Here is a 26,605-nt window from a genome sequence, read left to right as displayed (position 1 = left end):
CTCCAGGTTTTCTGCTGCCCCAAGCGGCGGAAAAAAAAAGAGCTGATCGGCAGCACTTCGGTGGCAGTTGAATCGCACCGCTCCATTCTTCGGCGGCAGTTCGGCGGTGGGTCCCTCACTCCCTCTCTTCCTCTTTGGCGACACTTCAGTGGCAGCTCAAAGAAGAAGAGAGGGGCTGAGGGACCCGCTGCTGAATTCCCAGACATGCCGCCCCAATAGCGGACAAAGTGCCGTCCCTTTGTATTAGCCACCCCAAGCACCTGCTTCCTTAGCTGATGCCTGGAGCCGGCCCTGAATATCAGTAATGCAACAGTCCAGCTCTTCAGTTTTGTCTTTCCGCCTCTGCTGGCAGGAATTCTTTTTCTAGTTTAAGATCAACACTAAAGGATATTGCAGAAAAAAACAGTACTTAAAACATAAAGCAATATCACCTGTACATGAAAAAAAGAACAGATTCTGTGTATCCATACAAAAAGCTTGCCAAATATTTGCAAAAAGCATCAATTAAAGCTAACGTATTGGAAGACATTTTATATAAATGCTGCCAGTTCCTGATTTGTGAGCTACAGTACTTGTCTACTTCCATTTCCATGTTATGACTATTTATCAATTAACCCCCTTGTTAAGTCTCAGTCTGTGAAATCGATGTAATACTACTTGTCTTTCTCACATGAGATGAGAGGCTTAATTTAAGCACTTTAATTAAAGAAATGTAAAACACTGAGTTGGGAACTAGAGAAGTGCAAAATGTAACTATCTTTATCTAAGGAGAAAAAGACAAATCTATGGATTGTAAAAGATTAATTTATCTAAAATCAGTTCCAATAAACCCTTCATTTTATCTATAAGTACATGGTGCTTGTAATGGATAAGCACAATGAAAGAATTAGCAGCACATTTTCACCCTAATGAACAACAATGTAAGATTAATTGCACTAAAATGCACATTACTGACTGAAAAGAAATGAATGAGGGCTGCTGCTATTGTACAAGACCTTTAAAATAAAATAAGTGAACCTATCATGGAATGTTAGATTTATAAGAACCAATCAGTTTATCAGCAATTCCACATTCATAACAAGTAACAAGAAAAAAGTGATTCTCTACCCCTTAATAAAAGGGAACTGGGATATCCAATGAAGAATGATGATAAGAACTTAAAAGTCTGTTACTATAGGCTATAAGTCTAAGACAATTACTACCTGCTACAGAAATATTCCATTGATTTGGCCATTTATTCCTGATAAATGGATATCACACAGCAGAAACCTTAAGAAGAGAAAAGCTCAAAATCCTTGCACTGTGACTTATTTATTGCAATGTCAAAGTCAATATTTTTAGAATATCTGTATTTGTGTTAATCTATACTGCTTCTAAAAGAAACCCTCAAGGCAAATTGTCACAAGTGTTAATATTTCATTATTAACTGATGCTTCCATTACAGAAATCGTCATAAGTATTACAAATGTGTCAACAGGAATATAGAAATGTTACTTGGTACAAAGAGGAGATAGGAGTCTAGGAGTTGATATGTTCTCTTACTTTGGGGCAATCTCAGAATTTTATTCTCTGTAAAGCATATCTCCAGAGCAATGAACACTATGAGCTTCTGAGAGTTTTCCTATGAGTTTGTTACTTGACAGTATGAAAGACTGTGTTACTGTGTGGTAGGATGTTGGGTGGTAAGCAGAGGGATCAAAATGAGGGGTAGTGGATGAATGGATGTAGTAGAAAGGTGTTTTTCAATTGATAACCAGAGGAAAACTTAAAAAACATTTTACAATGTCTCATGTGGCAACATAGGAAATAAAGGTAGACCAAGAGCTCTATTTAGACATGACTTCGGTATTTTGTGCCTCTTTGCTAGTCCAGGTGAAGATGTTCAAGATATTTTGTTGTGGGAAAGGATTATATACAGATATTCTTTATCAAAGTACTGAAAATGAATATTGTTCCACATCTGCTGTACTCAATGAGAATGATATAATTGAATGTGCCCGGGTTAACTAGAATCATAAGCTCTTCATCTCTCACATCTTTCCTTGTTTGCCATCATTTTTACCATCTTTCTTCCACATAGATCTGCAGTGGTAGCATCACAGCATTTCTTTTCATCCTGGGAGACTGAGAACCTTCTCAAAAGCAGAATGTCACTTTCATCCAGATGTGAGCAGATGCTCAAGATGACAGTCTATGGTGAGACTGCAAACCAATAATATGATTGGGTGCCTCAAAGCTGTTCCTCAACAAGTGTTTCATTTCCCCCATAATGGCAATGTATTAAGTAATCCACTAAGCTCTCAGAACAGCCATAAAAATTATATTTTACAATGATATAAATAGTGTCACGTATATAGCCCTAGAGGAATATTTTATATAAGGCTTTGGCTACACTGGCGCTGTACAGCGCTGCAACTTGCTGCGCTCAGGAGTGTGAAAAAACACCCCCCTGAGCGCAGCGAGTACAGCGCTGTAAAGTGCCAGTGTAATCAGTGCCTGCAGCGCTGCACGCTCGCTCGCAGCGCTGCAAGCTATTCCCCTCGGAGAGGTGGAGTACTTGCAGCGCTGCGAGAGCTCTCTCGCAGTGCTGGCGGTGCGACTACACTCGTGGCAGCGCTGTGAAGTCCCGAGTGTAGCCAAGCCCTTACTCTGTCTGATTTACAAGTTATAAGTTAAATATGCTTCTATACTAAAAAATATTTTTTTTCTGAAACTGAAAATAGCAGCAGCAGTACTGGGTTAATACAAAAGTGTGTACATTTGAAACTTTTTATTAAAATTAACCTGGAATTGGATTTCAGATTCAACTGTTTTAGGGTTTAAGAGCCAAACAGCTGAAAAGGTAAGTCAAAAAAAAAAAATTAAGAAAAATCAACAGCAGCAAACCCACTCTGAAAAAATAACCTAAACATTTAGCTAAACTTTTCTTACTAGCATGACACAAGATAAATTCTGCAAAGTCAGAGCACTTTAATGAAGGATTAGAGAGAACGGAACAGGCTGGGACAGCCCTGGGCTTCTGTTAAATGCAAGTAAGAACTTGTTTATCTGGCCAGTTTTTAATTTTATATCCCATTATAAAGGGCTGTCCTTAGCTATTCTAGGGCCATATGCAGCCCCTCTGCGGGGGTAGGTGTAAGGGACCCCAGGCCTCCAGAGGAACCACCCTCCCAGCACTCACCGGCAGCGCAGCTGGGGCGGGGTCGCTGCACTTCCTGCCGCCAGTGAGTGCAGGCCCGGCCCTGCTGCAGTCCCCAGGTGAGTGGGGGCGGGAGCTTTGGAGAAGGGGTGGAGTGGGGGCGGGGCTGGGGCGGAGGCCATGGGGAAGAGGCGGGGCAGGGGATAGAGCAGCACGCAGTTGCATAGGGCACCAGGGAATTTGGTGCCCCAAATTTCCTGGTGCCCTAGGCAGCTGCGTACTTTGCGTATGGGTAGGGACGGTCCTGCTAATAAGGACAGATTACAGTGTATGTGTATAATTTCTAAAAACTAGTATAGATTTTTAAATTTAAATTTGTTCTATCATGGTGCAATTCAGAGAGCACCTATAATTCTATAGAACTGTTTCAAAGGATTCACTTTACTCCCAAACAAAATGTTAGTCCTGATCCAAAGGCCTCTGAAGTCAATGGAAAGACGCTGATTGACTTCAATGGACTTTGGACCAGGCTCATTGTCTGAATGTTAGGTCCACATTTTCCAATAATTTCCAGTAGAGCCTGACCTGAAGCCCACTTAAGCCAACTGGCATCTTTCCACTGATTTTAACAGACTTTAGATCAGGTCTTTAGTGAGGGGGTTACATATATTCTTTTGCCTGAGTAAATGTGAATGTGCTACGAATGTGAACATATTAATGAAGGCCATTTGATAATTCAGCCCTTAAAGTCTCTCTGCATGAGACTGTACACCAAGGGTCAATTTGGCCAGTTATATTTTAATGAAGGTGACTGGAGAAAGACATCCCTTATCTTTAACAGAGTGTAATAATTACTGACATATTAGCTTTCAAGTAATGGTTATATAATTTATTAATTATACATAGGAATGAACACTGTTGGGTTAAATCACCAGCTAATTCAAAGGGAAACTAAAATAAAGTAAAACAATACACGTTAAAGATGGGTCAAGGTGTAATATTATAAATTAAATATTGTATACAATGCTCAGTGATAGGTTACTGCACTAATATCAAAGAAAATGAGAAATCAGTGCAGTCTTTAGAACACAGGCAATAAATATGCTCCCAGAGGTGAAGCTCCACAAAGATATGTGGCCAGGGGTGTTGTGCACTAGCTGAAGTTTCTTCACATGCAATACACTAATCCAACCTGGAGGTGATAAAGACATGAGTAATTGCAATGAGGTTCACATCTGCAAGGAAAGGGCACGACATCATAGCCAAGCAAATTAGAAGAAAGACTTCTTGTCTATTTGACTATTCAGAAGCAGTAGTGTATCCAAATAAGACCCCACTACATTGCAAAATCTGGCAACAAAAGTACAGGGCATGCCTCATACATTAAAAGGCCAATTTTGCCAAACCAGCAGCATCACCTCTGTTTAATCTAGCCCTCTACTAGCTAGCTCTTATCAAAATGATAATATTAGCTAGTAGGGTTGCCAATTTTGGTTGGACGTATTCCTGGAGGTTTCATCACATGACATTAATCTTTAATTAAAGTTTAATCTTTAATTCCTGGAGACTCCAGGACAATCTTGGAGGGTTCGCAACCCTATTAGCTATACACTGCAAGTCCATAACACCCTTAAAATTAGGGCTATGACAGTGGCAGCTTCTAATAATAATCATTATTATAAAACGGATGTAATATTGTATAGCTTTAAAATACTCAAACATTAAATAATTCATCCTCACAACATTCTGCTGAGGTAGGCTGGAATTGCCATCTAAGTCTGTGGATGAGGAAACGAAACACAGAGAGGTCCAAATTGTCAGCTGTTGCAAATCACCTACCACTGAAGTGAATGGAACTACAGTAATTTATACCAGCTCAGAATCTGGCTCAGAGATCTGAAGTGGTTTGCCTGAGGCTACTTAAAAAATGAATGGCAGAACTCGTATTAGAATTCCTGATCCGATGTCTCATGCTTAGTCAACTAGACAGTGCTGGCTTCTAGGGCCTGCCTGTATAACAAATGTTTCTCTCATATTTGCAGAGCAGCTACAGGGAGACTAATACACATTTTCAGCCAGTATTATTCTCTTAATGACAAAGCTACATCAGAAGCCCAGATTTTGGGAGAGCTGTTTTACACTCCATCTTTAATTAAAAACTCCTCAGCCCTTTTCCTGTGTGGATTGCTATACTGTTCAATCTGCAGGACTGAAGATCTGTGGAGACAATTCCAGGAAAAAAACCCAACCAACTGTATTGCCACACTTGTGATTTTTATCACAACTCTAGCAATTTTGGGGCAGTTTTTTTACTTGTTCCATGAAAACACGATGAACGGCTTCCAACTCACAATTTTTCCACTTCCTATTATTGTAAATGGGGCTGAAGACACCCAGATGGCCACCGTTTCCTGACAGTCTGTCTGCTTTTGGAAGTGAGGTTGCCCTTAATAAAGCTGGCTGTCACCTCCTACTGTTTTCAATGAGACTGGCACAGGCAAAATGGCTGCCACTCAATGGTTCAGGCACTAGACAGGATACAGGGACTGTGAGGAGCAGCAGAGATCTTGGGAAAGGTGGATGGGGAGAGTGAAGGGAGAGCAGGGGTGCAGGGAAACAACGGGACTGGTGAGAGGCTGAGTGGGGTGCAGAGGGTAGTGCTGGGGGTAGTAAATGGAGGGAATAGAATGGCAGCTCTCTCACCCTGGTGGTAGTGGTGGGTAAGGGGAGTCCGCTTCAAGCAGCCACGAGAAGGCAATGTTGTCAACTCTTGTGAACTGATCACAAATTACAAATTTTGGTGCCTGCAGGAGGTGCTGTCACAATGACCTGAAAAGCTCCTCTGATCCCATGATTTTCAGGGCTGGGCATGCAGGCAGAGCTTGGTGCGAGTGTCTCAGGGCTGGGTCAAGACAGTAACAGGAGATGGAGGGCAGTTCTCCATCTTAGAGGTGAGAAGAGGATAAGTGAAGTCTCCACCTGAGTAGCCAGGGAGAGGCGTGCATTTTGGGTTAACTTTTCAAACACACATTGGCAGAAGAATAGAAGGGAGTTAAAAAATAATAAAATAAAAGAGAAACTATATATTTTTAAAAAAAATCTCATGATTTTCTGGGCCAATCTCATGGTTTCTGAGGGACTGACTCATGGTTTATGACCTCTTGAGGTTGGCAAATACTTCATTAAGGCCAAGATTTTCAAAAGTGGCTACTAATTTTAGATCCTTTTTCAGGTGTTCATTTTGAGGGATGTGAAAAAATCAGGCACAAAATGTCTGAAGTTGAACACACTCAAACTGAATTATTAAGGTCCTCCAAATACATTTCCTTCTCAGATCCATGGTTATTCTCCTTCATTCTTCACTTCTTTTGTGCTTCTGTGTATTCTGGACATGTAGACAAGAACTGGTACTCAATTTTTTATAACAGCTGTCTACTTGATATCGTAAATAGTGGCATACAGTCCCTACAAGGATTAATGGTTTCTGATGTTTTAAAGATCCCCATGATATAACAAGGGGAGTCTAAGGACCTGAATTTGATCCTGTAAACAGTTGGAGTGCCCCAAATATTGATAAGTAACCTAGTTTTCAAATGTAATTTTAAAGATTCTACCTCACTTAAAAAAAAGTTTAAGAAAAGTCTTTAGAAAGCTTAAGAATCAGTGCCACCTATCATGGGGAAAATGTTTTGTACTAAGATAATTACTTTTGAACTGAATGGTTGCTGAAGAAATCCCTTAATCTTCAGACAGGGAGCACAACAGGAATATATATAGATATTTATAGTTGGCTCCTGAATCCATTAGTAAGCAAATTAAAAGAAAATTTATTTTATCAAGAAAAAAATCTCATTGTGATATTACATTCTAAGAATACGAAAATACTGTCTCTTATTTGAGTCATTATTATGGTATGATAGGTGCTTACCACAGTGGAGTGGGATTCAGCCTGTATAAAGATAGTAACAATAGTCCTGAAAGTTTGTTATTTAGAATTTGGCTAAACATTTTCCCTCTTCCTTAAGTTCAGTGATTACATTTTTTCTAGAGCATTTTCTTAATTAGTATTGCAAATAACTGTATTTTGAGTGCTTGTGTTGTTTTTTTAATTTAGTGTAGGATTTTCTAATTCAGTTATTTTGGCTAATCTTTTTCTTTCTTTGTACAGAAAAAAGCAGATCATATATCCCCACAAAAACTGCTTTGCCACTATCCATGATATGTCAGCAATAGTTTTTTTTTTTTAAATCTCTACATGACAGTAGTTTTTCTTTTTAAAATACAATTTTCACCGTCTAATGGGAAGAGTGACTGAAATAGCTCAGACTTATTCTCATACATGTTATGCTATTTTTTTCATGCTTGAAAGTATTGTAATGTTCAAGGGAGCAATTAAAATTGTTCTGCTGTGCAGTAATAAAGAATATGATTCTCAATTCAAGTGCCAGCCAAGGATGTGATCATCTCAGTAAACTCACAGAGCACTAAATTTCTGAGTCTTTTAATATGCTATATGTTTCTATACTTTGAAAATAATTAACTTTATTTATTTAAAAATTTAAACAAACAAATGAAAAATATTTTAAACAATATGCATGGTGATACACCAGTACAGTAATACAGTTTAGTAGGGCCAAAACAAATTGAGCAATCCAATTAAGAATGTATCAATTTAAACAATGACTTTTCACTGTTTACAAATTTAGTTTCCGGCATGTTTTAATTTGCTTTCACATACTGTATTAGGTTTTTGGTGCCTTTCCAAGCCCCATCGACATTCTATTTTTCTACTTATGAAGACAAATTTACTCTCATTCCTCCCTCTGTTACATTTTAATGTTTACCCAAGTATTGTGCTCATGAGGGTTATATTTCTAGGATTCAATTTCAGTGTTTAAATCAGCACTGATTCAGAGGCTTTCCACAGAACAGTGCCATAGATGTGAAGGCATTCCTGTGAAACATTACCTCTTCAGGATTTCCCTTCAGTCCCCTCATGGCACACTTACCAGTATTTCTCACATTTTCAGAGATCTAGTCTCTTGTTTAAAAAAATATAGACAGAAACTTGAAAGAGAGAATTTTGACAGATATCTGCATTAAAGCAAACTGCAATCATATTAAGCACACACAAAGCACATCATTACAACATGTACTAATTCTTCCACAAGGAAGCATCGCAAAAGATTAGTATAACTTGTAACTTTTTTTTTTCTTCCCAAACTGTCATTTTTACACAGCTCCTGAGAAAACACATTCATGTTATACCAGCGATTCTGAAACTATACACCAAAGAAGGGCGATGGTCAGATCAGGCATTCCAGATTATAACCGAGTGCTCTGGAAGAACCAGATGAGACTACGGAAATCTTATCTTCCAATTTTCTTGAAAGTTTAATTAAACGTTGCTAACCTTTATATGTGAAAAACAAATAGCAATACTCCAAACCACCAGGGCGAAGAAGGTACAGCATATTGTTCATAATACTAGTAACAGCTTTATGGATATTGGTTCTTGTGGTGTTCCTTCCATATATTAGGGACAATTTAATGTATAAAATATACTGCCAGAGAAAACCAAGTCTACCCTATGTAAGAACTAGAGATAGGATAAACCAGAACCCCAGATCCAAACCTCACTGAAGTTTACAGCTTGAGTCCATTTCTAGAAAGAATGGAAAGATACAAAGAGGCATCTCTTTGAGCTGCCTACTTAAGGAAGATGAAGTTATCAAATGAACCGTTCCAGCAAACACAATATAATCATTCTAATTTTGTAAGTATTATGTCTGACACACAATAGGAGATAGCCTTTTCACAGCCAGATCTTGAGTTCCTTGTAAGTCTATGAGAAAAGTTTGGCCGTAGACTTCACTAGAACCAGGTTTTGGTTCATTTTTCTAATTTAGAACCTGATTCAGCAAAGCACTTAAACACATGCTTAAAGTAAAGGAAGTACTTTACTGAACAGGGATGGCCTTAATCATGCACATGCGTACTTCACTGAATCATGGCCTAAATCTAGGCTCTGTCACAACACAGGGGCAAAGGAGTTTTAAAGGAGCGGGGCCTTCACAGAATATTGCTTTCAACTGCATTAACTTGCATTCCATTCCCCTGTAGATTTGTGGTGGAGAAAGGAGAGAGAATCAAGAGGTCAGTTAGTTCCCTCTAACTCCATGGAGCCAGAATCATGTAGAGGAGCAAGGGCTTCTGAAGTGTTGGGTGTTGAGGGAGAGAAGAAAGGGGGTGAAGACAGCCCTCGTGGTAAAAAGGAAACCACGAGGAGTTTGTCTTCTCTAGGGTTATAAAACACCATGCACTTTACTATTGATATTTAAAATGACTGTTTTGGAGAAATGTCTTTCCCTAAAATTAAAGGAGAGCATATCCTAGTAATTCAATGTAAGAGAAGGGGTGAGAGAAAAAAGAAAGAGAGGAGTGTCAATATGCATATGTAAAAAATTACAGAATAAAATCATATTACATATGTATTTAAATTAGCAGATTGGAAAGTACAGACTCAGCACTTTAAGCTGCAGTTTGGGAGAAAGCTCAGGATTCTTGATCTCTGGCCCAGAAGCTCAGGAGGTGAAGTTGTTAACATCAGAATGGTGGTGGGAGAGACGATAATATAAGTTTCCACCTTCTTCAAGCTGGCTAATAGATCAAGCTGCATTTTCAGCAGCCTCACAGGAATCCATCTCTTGATTAAGGATAAACTGTTTGTGCTAAAAGCCAGAACATTTATAAAATATTCTGAATTTCTGAAAGTCTCAAAAAGCAGGTACATCATATTTTGTTTACAACACAACACAGCTTGAAAAATAAAACGAGCCTTCAATTAGACTGACTACACGAATTAAGCTGACTACATCATTTTTTGTTTAAATAATCTAGGTAAACTCAATAGGTATCCTTTGTGAATGTATTTCCAAGGAGAACAAGTGCTTTTTTTTTTTTAATGTTATTAAAGCTAGCTTTGTTTAGTGTTTCTAAATGGCATAAAGAAACTGAAACTGAATATGAATTAGGGCAATTTCACACTGTCTTTTTAACAATTTTACTGTGGGTGATCAAGCAACACATACAATGATCAAATCCAATGATAATGAAATAACCATTGCCTTTGATCTTTTTTTGTACGATATACTTCTGTGTTTCCTGGGGAAGTGTTACTTCACCATTTGAGTAATCAGAGTGTAAGCTAATGGTATAATTTATTATTCACTATCAACAGTCAATTAATTAATTCATTATTCATAATTCAATATCAACAATATTTATTTGTTTTTTTTAATAAACAAGAGCTATAGGTACATGTAGTGTAGGTGATGGGCTAAAAATGCATTTTCAAATTTGCAGTATTAGATTTAAAAATAGGAGAACAGAGGAAAGTTAGGATAGAAACAAAAACCAGACTGCTAAACCAACTGCCTGGACCTACAGCTGGAATAACAAGGATAATTAAGACCTGGATGTCTGCCATCCTGTATAATAATAATACATTCCATGTGCTTTTTTATCCAAAGATCACACAGTGCTTTAGAAAGGTGGTTTAGTATTATAAGCTCCATCACAGAGGGAAACTGAAGCACAGAAATGTTCATTGACTTGCTCAAGGTCACACAGCCAGCCAGTTTCAAAGAAGAAAACAGAACCCAGATCTCTTCTTTCCCAGCCCTTTGCGCTTAACTAATGCACTACTCAGGCTCTCCAACACATATTTCAGAATGTTTACACTCATGTCAGGATACAGAGTGAATCCATGTGAGTGTCCCTTTGTAGGAAATGAATTGTACAGCCAACAGCATACTCGAGGAAATAAGCATGGCCTACAAAGACTGAAAACACAAAGTAAGTCATAGATAATGGGCTCTAAGTATGTTCTGTTGTCAGAGTATTTTGCACCTTGTCATAATCTTTTCTGGTTGGTCATTTTAGTGACAATGGAGCTCCAATAAAGTCTATTTTAACCCCACACACTTATGAAAGTCAGAGAAAGACAAAGATGAGAAGAAAATTGTATCCTTTTAAGCTTACAGTATTTAAATAGTGTAGCAAATGCTCTGCACAAGGATAGACTCTTGAAGAGCTGAATCTTAGGTGGCAAAAAGGGACAGATTCAACTGGGGATCAAAGTGCAGACTTAATCTGAGATGTGACAAAATGCCAATGATATGCACCTGCTGAAAGAGATGTTGGTTATTTCTGAAAGAAAGTGAGAGAAAGAGGTACTATTGGAAAGTAATATCTAAGTGTTGACACATTATTTAAAAGGTAAATATGCCTGGGAGACTCATTTGTACACTTGCATTTATACAAGACCCTCATCTTCGTATAAATTATAAAAAAATCTTTAAATACAAAGGAGATGAAATAAGACAAATGACAACAGAAAATAATTGCTAAACGCATGCCTGAAATTCTGACCTGAGCAGACACGTTTTGTTAGATACAGGATCTCTGTTTACTAGTGGAGTGGGTGTATATGTATGGCACTGAAAAAGAGAGAACTCCTAATAAAGCTGTAATTACAACTCCCCAGAAATTAGTTTTCTAGTAGCTCTTAAAAACTTTCCCTAGGGACTACACATTAACATGGTGGGAAGGCTTGTGTGTTCCAATTACCCTCTGAGCTATGCCAGTGGAAGTTATAACTCCTGGTAGGGCCACTCATGTCAGACAGGTCAAACAGGTAGGGACCAGACAAAAAGCAGCAGTCCACTGGTCCTCCAGGTTGGGCAGTGAGTGATAGGCCAACAATCTATCCTCATAAAAACATTAAGTTATAGAAACACAACAAGATAGTCAATCTGGCAAATAGCACAGTACAGAGGGCTATTGGAGCCTTGAATGTGTCTTAAGTAGCATCTCATGGCGCAGGAAGGAGAGAGGAGGAGGAAGATTATCTCTAGAAAGGCAGAGTGAAGTTTCTATAGTAGATTTAAAAACAAAAATAGTTTTATGTGCCCAACCAGCATTTCCCTTATACAGCTATATTTTTCATGGATTTATAACTATAAATATTTGGTCTACCCTAAAACACTGCCCAGTCCTCAGCACTAATGCACATATTTCTCTTTTACAAATATTTCAATAACTCTTGTGCTAAATTTAAATAAAATGACTTCATTGATTTCACAGAGACGTGGTGGGACAATTCCCATGATTGGGGTACCAGCATTGAGGGATATAGCTTGTTCGGAAAGGATAGGTTTGGGAAAAAAGGAGGAAGTGTTGCGCTGTATGTCAGGAATGTACTAGGGTTACCATATTTTGAGCCTCCAAAAGGAGGACACTCCACGGGGCCCCGCCCCCGCCCCAACTCCGCCCCTTCCCCAAAGTCACCGCCCCAACTCCGCCCCCTCCCCTGCTTCCCGCGAACATTTGATTCGCGGGAAGCCTGAAACAGGTAAGGGGTGTGTGGGGGGAGGAGGCGCGGCCCAGGCTGGCCCCCCCAGTGTTTCCAGCCTGGGTCGACTCGGGCCCTGGGGTGCCGGCCCCGGGCCCGGCCCCTGGCCGAGCACCCCCGGCCTGCCCAGCACTGCCAGTCCCCGGCCCGGCCCCCCAGCCGAGCACCCCCCGGCCCGCTCAGCACCCCCCGGCCCACTCAGCACCCCCTGGCCCCGCCGGCCCCCGGCCCCGCCGGCGCTGGGACCCGCCGGTCCCCGGCCCCCGACACCGCCGGCGCTCGGCGCCGCCGGCCCTCGGCGCCCCCCAGTGCTCGGCACTGCCGGCCCCGCATGTCCCGATTTTCCCGGACATGTCCGGCTTTTTGGGATTCCCCCCCCGGACGGGGATTTGGAGCCCAAAAAGCCGGACATGTCCGGGAAAATCCGGACGTATGGTAACCCTAGTATACGCTTGCTCCGAGGTCCAAGGGGAAGTGAGGGACAGACCTACTGAGAGTCTCTGGATGAGGATAACAAGGGAAAAGAACAGTAGCAATGTTATGGTGGGACTCTATTATAGACTACCAAATCAGGAAGAGGAAGTGGATGAGTTATTCTACAAGCAGGTAACAAGATTAGCTAACACACATGAGCTAATATTAATGGGGGATTTTAACTTCCCTGATATCTGTTGGAAGACTATTGCAGCAAAACATAATACATCCTGCAAATTCTTAGCATGCTTAGGGGACATCTTTCTGATTCAGAAAGTTAAGGAAACAACTAGGGGATCGCCCATTTTGGATCTGGTTTTGACCAACAGGGATGAATTAGTTGCGAACGTGAAGGTAGTCAGGAACTTGGGAGGAAGTGATCATGATCTGATAGAATTCAAGGTCCTATGGAAAGGAGGATATGGGAACAGCAAAACAAGGACACTGGGTTTCAGAAAGGCAGATTTCACTCGACTCAGAGAAATAGGCAAGGTCCCATGGAAAGACCAATTAGGAAGAAAAGGAGTCAAAGGGGGCTGGCAGTTCTTAAAAGATGTAATACTAAAGGCTCAACATCAAGCTATTCAGAAAAAAGATAACAAGAGCCACAGGAGGCCAATGTGACTGCACAAGTAACTTTTTAGCTATCTAAAATCCAAAAGGGATACATACAGGAAATGGAAGGAGGGACATGTCACCAAGGAAGCATACATAGGAATAGCATGAGCGTATAGGGACAAAATCAGGAAAGACAAGGCCAAGAATGAGTTATAGCTGATATGAAATGTTAGAGACAACAGAAAGGGGTTCTTCAAATATGTCAGACAAAAAAGAAAGATCAAGGATGCGGTGAGTCCGTTGCTCAATGGAGAAGGTGAGCTGGTAATGGAAGATGATAGGAAGGCAGAGCTGCTCTATGCCTACTTTGCTTCAGTTTTCTAAAAAAATAAAACAACATGTGACTGGACGACTTTCAACGTTACCACAGACAATAAAGGGGAAGGGATGCAGATTGGAAAAAGTAAAGAATATGTCAGAGATCTTCTGATCAATTTGAATGAATTCAAATCAGCAGGGCTGGATGCTATTAACCTGAGGGTACCGAAGGAATTAGCTGAAGAAATCTCAGAGCCACTGGGAATAACATTTACAAACTCATGGATGACAGGAGAGGTCCTGGAAGACTGGTGAAGGGTTAATGTAATGCCCATCTTTAAAAAAGAGAAAAAGGAGGAGCCGGGAAACTATAGACCCATCAGCCTGACTTCAATACCTGGGAAGCTTCTAGAGCAATGTATAAAACATTCAATTTGCAATACCTGGCGAATGAAGGGGTGGTCACTAGCAGCCAGCATGGATTTACCAAGAACAAATCATGGCAAAGCAGCTTGATTTCCTTCTTTGATAGGGAAAGTGATTTAGTGGATAAGGGGAATGTGGTGAACATAATATACCTGGACTTCAGCAAGGCTTTTGACACAGTCCCACATGACATTCTGATAAGTAAACTGGAGAAGTGTGGGCTCAACAGAACTGCCATTAAATGGATACATAACTGGTTAAACAACCACAAACAAAGAGTAACTATTAATGAAATGATGTCGAATTGGAGAGATCTCAAGGGGGGGTGTTCCACAGGTATCTGTTCTGAGTTTGGGTGTTATTTAACATCTTTATTAATGACCTGGATGTAGGTATAGAGAGCATACTGATCAAGTTTTTAGATGACACAAAGCTAGGGGGGTTGCCAATACTTCGGAGGATAGAGCTAAAATTCAGAGAGATCTTGATAAATTGGCGAACCGGGCTATCGACAATAAAATGAAATTGCACGAAGATAAGTGTTAGGTGCTACCCTTAGGAAAGAAATACCAAATGCACAAATACAGAATGGGGGAAGACTGGCTTGGCAGCAGCATTGCTAAAAAGGATCTGGGAGCTGTGGTGGATCACAACCTCAACATGAGTCAGCAACGCGATGCTGTTGCAAAAAAAGCAAATGCAATTTTAGGTTGCATTAAGAGAGGCACAGCATGCAAGTCTCGGGAGGTGATAGTACTGCTCTATTTGATGCTGGTTAGGCCTCAGTTGGAGTACTGTGTCCAATTTTGGTCATCAATCTATAGAAAGGATGTAGAGAAACTGGAATGGATCCAGAGGCGAGCGACAAACATGATCAAAGGAATGGAATGCAAGCCATATGAGCAAAGGCTGAAGGAACTGGGTATGTTTAGTTTCGAAATGACGAGATTAAGAGGAGACATGATAGCGGTCTTCAGATACTTGAAAGGCTGCCATAAAAAAGATTGAGAAAAGTTATTCTCTTTTGCCACAGAGGGCAGGACAAGAGGCAGTGGGTTCAAACTACAGCATAGCAGATTTAGATTAAATCACAAGAAAAACTTCCTAACTGTAAAAACAGTAGGACAACGGAACAGACTGCCCCGGGAGGTTATGGAAGCTTCTTCACTGCAAGTTTTCAGAAGGAGGCTGGATAGCCATCTGTCTTGTATGGTTTAGGCACAACAAATCCTGCATCTTGGCAGGGGGTTAGACTAGATGACCCTTGCGGTCCCTTCTAATCCTATGATTCTATGAAATACTAGAATCCATTCAGCCTCAATTTTTATCTAACTAAAGAACAAACAAATCTGTAAGCCATTTAACAACAGGATTGATTTCCTACCATCTTTATTTTTGCTCGTGAACTGGGTTTTTAACAAGACCAGAGTCACACATGGAGTGTCTGCTTGCATACCTTATGCCTGAGATATGAAGAGTGAAAATGTGAGTATTTCTTAATATTGTACAGTAGTGGGATTTGGACATATAAAACTGAAAAAACCAACAAGCAAGAATCAAAGATTTAGAAATAAATCTGAATATACACGTGGTTCTTGGCTTCTTCATGTATTCAGCCTGGTCAAAAAAAGTTAAGTTCCCTTTAGGAGACAAATATTTTTATCTTAGAAAAGAGAAAAGGGGAAAATTTTATAGTTGACTGAAAGATATACACTGCAAAAAGAATCTATGTAGAAAATGTAAGGAAGTAATAAATAATAATAATAATAATATTGGATATTAAAATTAACTTTTTATTTACATAACATTCATGATCAAAACCTCTAAAATGAGAAACACAGTATTGCCAACCACAAAAGTTCAACGATCATAAATCAGACCCCGCAAAAATCATGAGATTATTTTTTTTAAAAGATTAAATCATGCTTTTTGGTCTGTCTTCTGTTTTTTGAATGTTCCTTGCTCACTCCTGATGTGTCTGTGTGACAATCACAATATTGTCAAGCATATATTGAATCAGGCAATTTTGGGCCTCACAGCAGTTCTCACTGGAGGAACTAGCTGAGACTGGCACCTCCTTGTGCTAGATACTATACAAATACATAGTAAGAGAGAGTTCCTGCCATGACAAGTTTATCATCTAGTGCAAAGCATAGTGGTGAGCTTGCAGTACGAGAGGTAGAACTGGGACCAAACATCTCATAGAGTGGCTACCAAACATCCAATAGATGAGAACAATTTTTAATCCCTGCTAAACAGGATTCAAACTGGTGACCAACTGGTGATAGCAGGGGCGTGCGCATGAATTTAAATTTGAATATTTCTGGAGGGGCACGTTAAACATACACAAATGAAAGGTTAGCACGACACCCTTCCCCCTCCCCCTGCATTTCTTGGGACGCCTCTGGCAGGGATGCCCAGCAGCGAGGAGGCAGCAGCTCCCCCTGCAGCAGGCACACTCTGTGTCCCTGCAACCAGGGCAAGGAGGAAGCAGCTGGCTGCAGGTCCTCCCCCACCCCTACAGCTGCAGCCTGCTGCTTCTCCTTCCCTGCTGCTGGAGTCCCCCACACTGCTGCCTGCTTTGCAGATGCCTGCTGAGGTGAGTCAGGGGCTGGAGGCAGAGGCAACAGGTGGGACTCCAACAGCAGGGAAGGAGAAGCAGCAGGCTGCCGCTGTAGAGGTAGGGGGAGGAGAAGCTCAGCCGGCAGCCGCCCTGTTGCTTCCTCCCCCACCAGACTTCAGGAACACACAGAGATTTTGGGTCGGGGTGGGGTGTGGGAGTGTCGGTCGCTGCCCCTGCTTGCCCCCCCTCGTGCACATTCCTGGATGATAGGGTCTATAACTCATTAGCAGTATCTGGAGGCATCCAGTCCCTTATAAGTGCTGATGCTGAGAATCAGTATTGCTGTCACGATAAGTAAGTTTATTAAATGAAGTTCTGGTCTATCTGAAGCTTACACATGCAGGATTTCCCACTTTCTATACACAGACAAATTCTCCCAAGCATTGTTTTCAGGCTATACACCCTATTCTTAAAGGAACACTCCTATTAACCAAATACAAATAATAAAAATGCAAACGTGAAACTAATATTAACACAATATCCAAATTCATTTATAAATAATGGGTTTTCAATACAAAATAATTCCAACAATTACTCCCGGCTCCTTACACAAAACTCTATAGTATATACATACATACACACATATTTTTTTCAATCCCTTCCCCACTCCCTGGACGGAAAATCAGGAGCGTTTTGAACTACAAACTTCAGATCCCAAAAACAGACCTCTTCCACTTCAGCTATAGGTAAGGCCCTACTTGAATTGTGGGATGATTGTCAAATAGTTGTGGCTGAGTTGTGAACAAGACATGGGAAAATCGCGGAAAAGTAATAATGGACCTTTATTAATTGCGGTAATTTGGGAAAGCCAAAGTAGATCTATTTGTTTAAGAAAAAAATTACTGGAACAATATACACACTCAAGTATTATATTCTGCCTGCTAATTTTTTTGATAACCAGACATTTTGATGCAGCTATATTACAGTCATTAATACACAGGCTGACAGTGGGACCCTGGCCACCAGCTTGTTGGGGCTGACAGCAGAACCCTCAGCTGCCAGGAGGCAGGTGGCTGGGGCTCCTTCTGTCAGCCGCCCAGCTGATAAAATTGTAGTGGAAGCATAATATTGCACGATCCGCAATATCACGAATTAAGTAGTGTCTTTAGCTATAGGAAAAATTAGTGGGAGAAAGCAAGCTGTCATCCTCTATGCTGACCAGCCCATACAGGCAGATGCAAAACACATATTGCCAATGGGTTACACAAGTATTTGTGAAACAGTAGTGGATGCAGGGCATCAGCATTCTTGGTTCTAAAACTTACGCTTCAGGGTTTAAGCCAATCACTAATTATTTTAAGAGTCTTATTGTACATGGGGGCAGATTATCCAGCATTTGCCTACTGCATAATTTGTACTCCTTCCTCTGAAGCATCTGGCATTGGTTACTGCCATGAACAGCACACTGGATGAGACAGACCTCAGGTGTGAAACAGCACAGCAATTCCTATGTTCCAGTTGCAGAGGCCCTGAGGTGTAGCCTCTTCATTGATTTTGTAGGGAAGCCAGAATCAGAAGGAAATCTATGATGTGCACTTTCTCTGCCCATAAGGGACTCTTTTAAGATGTACTTGGTTAGAATTTGGACTCAAGTATCCATAAATAGCAACACACAATGATACGGGTAATTGCAGGACAACAAGATTTTAAACTGCATTAATCAATTTACTCATACAACATCATATATAAAATAAACCAATCAACTTCAATACAACTTAAATAACAGAGTAACAGAGAACAACAACAAAAACAAAAATCAATAAAATAATGTTAAGGGTCTGTCTTAAACCATCAAGGCCAGGAAATTCAGAGTTAAGTCTGCAATCCTATTTTAAAACATACTGTCTGATGGTCCCTACAATACCTAAGAAATTCATGCAGATTAAAGGCAGTTTCAGCCTACACTTTGAAGTTTAGGGCTTTCATCAGTGTAAGACGGGTAATAAACAGTGTTTAAAATTAGTTTGTGTATGACTATGTTAATATTTTAGACACAATGTTCAGAAACAAAACAAGAACTACCAATTCAAATTTGCTCTTTTCATTTATGAAATGGAAGGGGGGAATCCTGCTTTCCTTTTGCAATTGACCTTGATAATAGCTGCTGATGCCTCTTTGCAAAACTGCTGAATATTAATCTTTTTAAAACACTGTATCCTGCAGACACTTTTCTAAGTCTTCCTTCTACACTAACAGATGAAGCAAACAGATATAATTCAAAATGATCTGTACAAACTGGAGAAATGGTCTGAAGTAAATAGGATGACATTCAATAAGGACAAATGCAAAATACTCCATTTAGGAAGGAATAATCAGTTGCACACATACAAAATGGGCTGCCTAGGAAGAAGTACTGCGGAAAGGGATCTGGGGGTCATAGTGGACCACAAGCTAAATATGAGTCAACAGCGTAACACTGTTGGGGAAAAAAAGCAAACATCATTCTGGGATGTATTAGTAGAAGTGTTGTAAGCAAACACAGAGAAGTAATTTTTACGCTCTACTCCACCCTGATTGGACCTTAACTGGAGTACTGTGTCCAGTTCTGGGAGCCACATTTCAGGAAAGATGTGGGCAAATTGGAGAAAGTCCAGAGAAGAGCAACAAAAATGATTAAAGGTCTAGAAAACATGACCTATGAGGGAAGATTGAAAAAAATTGGGTTTGTTTAGTCTGGAGAAGAGAAGACTGAGAGGGGACATAACAGTTTTCAAGTGCATGAAAGGTTTGTTACTAGGAGGAGGGAGAAGAATTGTTGTTCTTAACCTCTGAGGATAGGACAAGAAGCAATGGGCTTAAATTGCAGCAAGGAAGGTTTAGGTTGGACATTAGGAAAAATTTCCTGTCAGAGTGGTTAAGCACTGGAATAAATTGCTTAGGGTGGTTGTGGAATCTCCATCATTGGAGATTTTTAAGAGCAGGTTAGACAAATACCTGCCAGGAATTGTCTAGATAATACTTAGTCCTGCCATGAGTGCAGGGGACTGGACTACATGACCTCTTGAGGTCCCTTCCAGTTCTGTGAAACAACACAAGGTAGTACAAATTCTAGTGAGACTGTACAGTGCTGTGGGAATTCTCCAAAACCATTTTGGAGTCAGTGTAGTTACATGAAGGCTAAATGCAGTTCTGACTGAGTCACAGGATTCTTTTGCCCCTTTGCTTTCAAACACAGGGGCCCTGAAAAATATTTCAGACTCTCAACAAAAATATCAGGCACAAAATTATGGCTGACCTTGAGGAAAATGGATAGAGGTGGAAGAACAAAGTGCCAATTGACCCCTAGAATCTAACTTCTCATTCTTTTTCCCACCCCACCCCCCCACTGCTTACTATGTAGCTCTTTTAATAACAGACAGAATTTCTAGTCCATTAACCAACAGTTTGGGGAGGTACCAAGGAGCAGATGGAAGGAGGGCAACTGAAGATCAGCTTGTGTACAGGAAAGAACAAAGAAAAGGTTGCAAATAAAAGCTTAGAAGGGAAGGCCAGGTCAAGTCATTTCATAATTCTGAAGCAATTAAAAGTATTTCAAATTCCCCTTCTGTGTCTCAACAGAATCCAGAACTTTCTATAGCAGCCGAGCAGCTCGTACTGTTACACAGTAAGAGCTCCAGCACCTGCTTGGTGTTTCTTGTTAAGAGATTTTTAAATCATTTTTGGAATATTTCCACTTTTCATAACATGAACAAATTTGTAGTTGTTAAACAAGCTATTTGAAATATTTAAATCAAAGAAAAAAGGTTGGTGTTTCTGGTTGAACCACCCTAGTGATATTCTAAAGATTTGTTTCCTTAAAGCTAACGGCATATAGCTAGATATAAAATTTACCATGGAGTGAAGCCAGAAAACATTCTGTAAAAGTATTGGCCACTTTCTAAGTTTAAAATTAACATTTTTAAAATTGAATGTCCTTCATTCTAGATTTAATTATTAAGGGAAAGTTTTTCACACTTGTTCATCAGATTAATGCTACTTAAATTTAAATGTGTCTACTGACAGTATTAGTTTTCATGCCACAAACAAATGGAGCTGGGAAGACCTGAGAATTATTTTTTGATTTGTTATACAACACCGTATTATTCCTATTCCTATGCTCTTTGTGACTGTTCTCTATATACACACTCCTCTTCTGCTTATGGTATTAACATATAGAACATCATATCATTGGACCAGTTTGTTAGAAACCCAATAAAAATATTTATACATCTTCCATTAATTATCTGAAATCCTTCAATTTGTGCTCTTTAACTAACAACATAGTGTGAGGAATATAAACATTATGGCAGTGTTTTATTAGCTGTCAGAAATTACTGATGTGAACAAATTAACTGATGTTTGTATTCAAATAGTAATTTAACTTCTCAGGATCAACTCCTCTAGTCTCTGGGATGAAGAGGAGGATGCCTGAGAAAAAAATTCTCTTGGAGTGTAACTTTGTTAAAATCTCAACCAGGTGGAAGGGGATAAGAACTTCCCCAATCCCTTCCTCCCCAAAGACAGCTGGTTGGCCCCACCCCCAATTTGTCACAGGGCCAGATTAAGGTATAGGCACTATTGACCTGCTTTTAGAGACCCAGTTCCTGGAGTCACATGATGAGATCAGAATCTCAGCTTTCATTACAAAAAAGGTTTTGGCCCTCCAGTTTGCAAAGAAAAGGTTGAATATGTGAGCTGAGTGTTAACTGAGTTTCTGTGAGTCTGCAAAGAGTCTTAAACAATAGACTTTCTCAATGGGGTGTTTACTTCAAGGCCCCTGTCTGGGTGTCCTGCCAACAGCACATCAGCAGAGGACTGTGTGTGGCCAGAGGTAAATGCAGCAGTCCTCGTCCATCTATCCATGCAGATACACCAGCTGCTGGGTTCCCTCTGCTGTCATACCTGCCTCCCTAGGGAGGCAAGATGATCCTTGCTACTCCTCCCAACAGGAGAGAGAGTGACTATCTTAGTACTCCCGGGTGTGGAAGGGACTTCATGCTGATGCCCCTGACTCAAGGAGGCCTCACTGCCATGGGCCCAGGAGACAGGGTTTGGATCTTCCAGAAGCCCAAGATTGCCTTAATCTGCCCATGGTGCTCTCATGGGGATGTCTATCCTTCTGTCTTGCAGAAGCAGTGGTCTTTTAGGATTGAAATTCCATAGAGCAAATTGGGTTTGGTTGGTTTGTTTTTAAATGCTTTGTTTTTAAACCCTGCCAATTAACTCGTTAGCAGCCCTCTCTGCTGCACCACCAGAGGGGGGTTGTTATGGAAAGACTCCTCTTTCTTTCAGCTCTGTCACAGATGCCTAGGGAAAGCGGTGGGAGACAAGCTGGGAGGATTCTCTTCCCCCTCTCTTTTGCAGAGCACAAGGTAGCAGGGTACATTTTTCTGTTACCCTGATATAGTCAGATGGAGAAGAACTCAGCAGGCCCCACGCAGTTCAAACCCCCTGCTGACAGCAATAATCACTGCTGTTTTTCTCAAGCAGCAGTCAACAGGGACAGACAACCAGAGTCTGGCATCTATTATTCAGGCAATATTTGACTAGTCAAATGAAACAAATATTGCTGTTATTTGGCAAATTTATTATTCTTTTCACCAATCTCTATCAGAGATTCCAAATCCTCCAAAGAGGAAGAAAAAAGATTGTATTTCTTACAACAGAAGATTTCAGTGTTACTCATTTGTAACTCGTTTCTCCTATTTTTAAAATTCTGTGAGGCACATAAATATTTACACACCTAAACATGCCATTTATGTATCAGAGGACTAAAGCAATTACACTAACCTTTTACACTGTAGAGCACATCCTGTATTATGCAAGTGCCGAGCAATAAATCACCTTCCTTCCCTTTTCTTCTAGCTGAATACAAAAGTAATATCTGTAAAATTCAAGCACTCATATCTGAGACAGATACTGAAATTACTTGTTTTGTCGATGCTGCTTTGCGATCTGTGTATAAGTAGATCAGCGTCAAATACAGTGAATGGTGTTTTGTAGATTCTTGCAAACACCACCCCAGTTATGTGTACATCTGGCATGATCATTGGCAGCACTCCTAACCTGAGTTACAGGAGTTTCACAAAAGGACCACCTGCAGGACTTCCCCAGCAGATCAAAAAGAGGTTCCTGGAGAGTCATAGGGTATGTCTACACTTAGGGTTGCCAATTTTGGTTGGATATATTCCTGGAGATTTCATCACGACATAATCTGTAATTAAAGATTAATCTTTGGCTGGGAGTCTCCAGGAATTAATCTTGGAGTGTCAGCAACCCTATCTACACTGCAATTAGACACCTGTGGCAGGCCCATGCCAGCGGGCTTGGGCTCGTGGGGCTCGGGCAGTGAGGCTGTTTAATTGCGGTATAGATGTTCCAAGATCTGGGACTCTCCCACCTCACAGGGTCCTAGAGCCCGGACATCTACATTGAAATTGAACAGTCCCACAGCTCGAGCCCAGCGAGCCGAAGTCAGCTGCCATGGGCCAGCCGCAGGATTTTAGTTGCAGTGTAGACATACCTATAGATAATCTGCAGATTTTAAGGCCTGAAACACTGACCATTAAGGCTGTGGCAACGAGGGCAGAAGAGGAGTTGGATTGGGAACCCCCAAGAAGGAACCTCGGAGCATACAGTAATACATATGCCACCCCAAAACAAACCAAAAAAACCCCCAAAACAAAATCAGCTCCCCCAAGAAAAAACTCCCCAAGCCCTTATGTTAAAAAAACATTATTTACATTGTCAAGTACAGCATTGAAAGTTAGGAAATTCAGATTGATGGTTGTTTGTGCAACCTTAATGCTGATCCCTTGTGCATCCTTTCTGTGCAGAGAATGAGGCTGTAGTCCTGTATGTGATCATGTAATTAAACACTGAATCATAATGCAGGTGCGCTAGCAAATGGACAGATGGATCCAAGGGGTGCGTTTGAGGGCAGCCCGACTCAGCTCCTTCTCACTCCCCCATCCCAGAAGGTGGGGTAATCCCTGCTCCAAGTGGTACCCTTAGAGTGGAGGGATGGATCTAGGAGGTAACGGGGGGAAGCTGACCCAGCTCTCTCTGGGGTATGGGTGAGACCCTAATTCACTATAATTGACATGGAGATGTGTCTAATTAAAGACAAATGGCTCTAACAGGCCAGCAAGCAAGAGCCCCTAGTCTTCTTTCTTATTCTTATGATTACCTAGTTGAATTCTACCCCAATTTCTATTAATCTATTTTAAAAGATAAGCAAAGGAAGCACATGCAAACATTAAGATTATGTGGGTTTACTGTTGATAATATGTTAACATTTATATATAAATAAAATGCAGCTGTCAGGCTTCTAACAAGTTGCCAACACATCTCTCAATAATGCAAAATGTCAGCATCCATGAATTAGGTAAGTGGTACCATTTTTGTTCATCCCGGTTTCTCTTGCCTTTTTCCTCTGAACAGGCCCTGATCACTCAGAGATTTACACATGCTCACAGTGTGTAAAATTAAGCACATGAGTAAACCTTCAGAAGATTGGGGCATACATTTGAATTATCCAGGTTATTAATTTTTGTTGTGGTAGCGTAACATATCTAATGGTTCTTGATTTTTAAGATACAACATCCTAGCTTTTTTTGGTGAGGTAAATTAAAATATTTGCATGCGTTTGTCACATTTGAATTTTCTTGTGGCTACTTCTCTATTAACTACACTGCAATGCATTTACCTTGATCAGCAGTGGACAAGGATACTAGAAATAATGTGATAAATTGTTTACTTCAAAACCAATAATTTAGAAGATTTAACCCTCCACCCCATGATTTTATGTTTTTAAAATTTCATCTTTACCACATTCCCATGCATGTTAAACTTTCATACTTCCTTTATGTCACTCCTTCTATACAACTCTGTATTACTGGTGTTTTCCTCCTTGTCACATTGACAAGAATATACAGTGATTTCTACAGAACATCATATAAATCTTTTTCAGTGGTGGCTTCAGGCACCAGCGCTCCAAGTGCCTGGGGCGGCAAGCCGCGGGGGGTGCCCTGCCGGTCCCTGCGAGGGCGGCAGTCAGACTGCCTTTGGCGGCATGCCTGCGGGAGGTCCGCCAGTCCCGCAGATTCGGTGGCGGTTACACCGAAGCCGTGGGACCGGCAGACCTCCGGTAGGTATGCCACCGAATCTGTGGGACCGGGGACCTCCCGCAGGCATGCCACCAAAGGCAGCCTGCCTGCCGTGCTTGGGGCGGCAAAAAAGCTAGAGCCGCCCCTGATCTTTTTTAACACCACTGCCAAGATATGGCAGTGGTGTGGCTTCTCCATCTCTAGTCTTGGATACACACAGGTGAAGAATTCAAAGAATGTACGGATAGCTAAATAACCTTCTAGAAGAAGGTAATAAAAAACTAAACCTAGAGATCTTAATGTACTATTTCACAAACATTTCTCTCTTTCTCCTTTTTTCCTCTCCTTCCTCAAATGGATTGGTACTTACTAGTGTGAGGATTTACTAAAGACACTAACAGATCAGCTAGGATGAATCATTTTACCTCATTCTCAGACCTAATTAGCAATATGTTAACAGGTGGAGGGAACAGATAACAGGCATCTCCTCTGCCAAATGTTGCATCCACAGAGGCCTATTTATTCAACCTATGGTATTTGGTGAAAGAATGGACAGATTGCTACATTCTGAGAGAACTCCATTGTATGTCATGACCTTGCAATTTCCAAAGCACTAGTTTTTAGTTTTCATTGTTGAGTGTTTGTATGTAGAATATTGGTTTTAGAGGCAACCTGAAAAACTAGTTTATGGATCTGTGTATTAAATACAAGATCCATGATCAACTTGGGCACTTAGGAGTCATTAGTATGTCTACTGCATTTTGATGATTAATCTTTTCCAATACCATGGTGCTGATTGGTTTAGGTGAAAGCATGCAAGCAAGTGATCTTCCGAGGGTCTCCATTCGGTTATTTGCAGATACTCTGTGAGACTATTCACATCTTTTTGAACTATCACAGTACCTAGTCAGTTGCTCTTATAGCCATGAAATCTATTTTCAGCAATGTCTATTTGTTGCAAATTATTTTAATGCCTCATAATAGCAAACTGCCAAATCTCAGCTAACAACTATTGCTCAGTCATATTTTTGGTATCCACAGCAACTATCAAGTTCTTTGTGTAGTAAAGATCATATTTGCTGTCACAAGCCTATATCCAAAGAACACAAGTAGCAGACGCCCTGCTTCTGAAGGGAATCTTTAGCTTTTACGTCTGACTCTGTATTCAAAATAACTGCCATCTCAGGAAAAATTAAGACATAAAAGAGAGATCGTCTTAACCTATAAAAGTGATGATACTAATGGACAAGACAGCTACCTCTGGGCATTTCTTTTATAATTAATTAACTATATCTTACTAAAAGAAGCCTCTAAACAAATTAACAATGACAGAAAAAGAAACCCTACATCTAATCAAAGCCTCCCCATGAGGTACATGACAAGCAGTAATTCCACATTATCATCATCAATAATCCCTGCCCCCATACTTAATCAACTACAATACAGCTGCATACATGATCTTATGAACCAAAAGATCTCTCTACATCAGTTTAAAGAAAATCTCCCCTAAAGAATTTCACTTTTGGAAACCAACATTCATCAAATGTATCCATGGTATCTTCTGC

At 40.5% G+C, this 26,605-nt stretch overlaps 1 protein-coding gene and 1 long non-coding RNA gene across 4 annotated transcripts in view; one reads left to right on the top strand and one right to left on the bottom strand.

Moving 5' to 3' along the window:
• LOC101949407 (ubiquitin-conjugating enzyme E2 E2) overlaps nucleotides 1-26,605 on the bottom strand; it is a 313,447-nt gene that overhangs the window by 130,574 nt on the left and 156,268 nt on the right. The window lies entirely within an intron of this gene.
• LOC122172144 (uncharacterized) overlaps nucleotides 15,368-26,605 on the top strand; it is a 36,492-nt gene continuing 25,254 nt past the window's right edge. The window contains exon 1 of the long non-coding RNA XR_006172187.2: nucleotides 15,368-15,815. This is a non-coding gene — a long non-coding RNA (uncharacterized LOC122172144). The remainder of the gene's footprint in view (nucleotides 15,816-26,605) is intronic.

Source organism: Chrysemys picta, chromosome 2, assembly GCF_011386835.1.
Source record: "Chrysemys picta bellii isolate R12L10 chromosome 2, ASM1138683v2, whole genome shotgun sequence".
Lineage (NCBI taxonomy): Eukaryota > Metazoa > Chordata > Testudines > Emydidae > Chrysemys > Chrysemys picta.
Note: the sequence above shows the minus strand (reverse complement) of the source record. Positions and strands in the feature narration are given on the sequence as shown.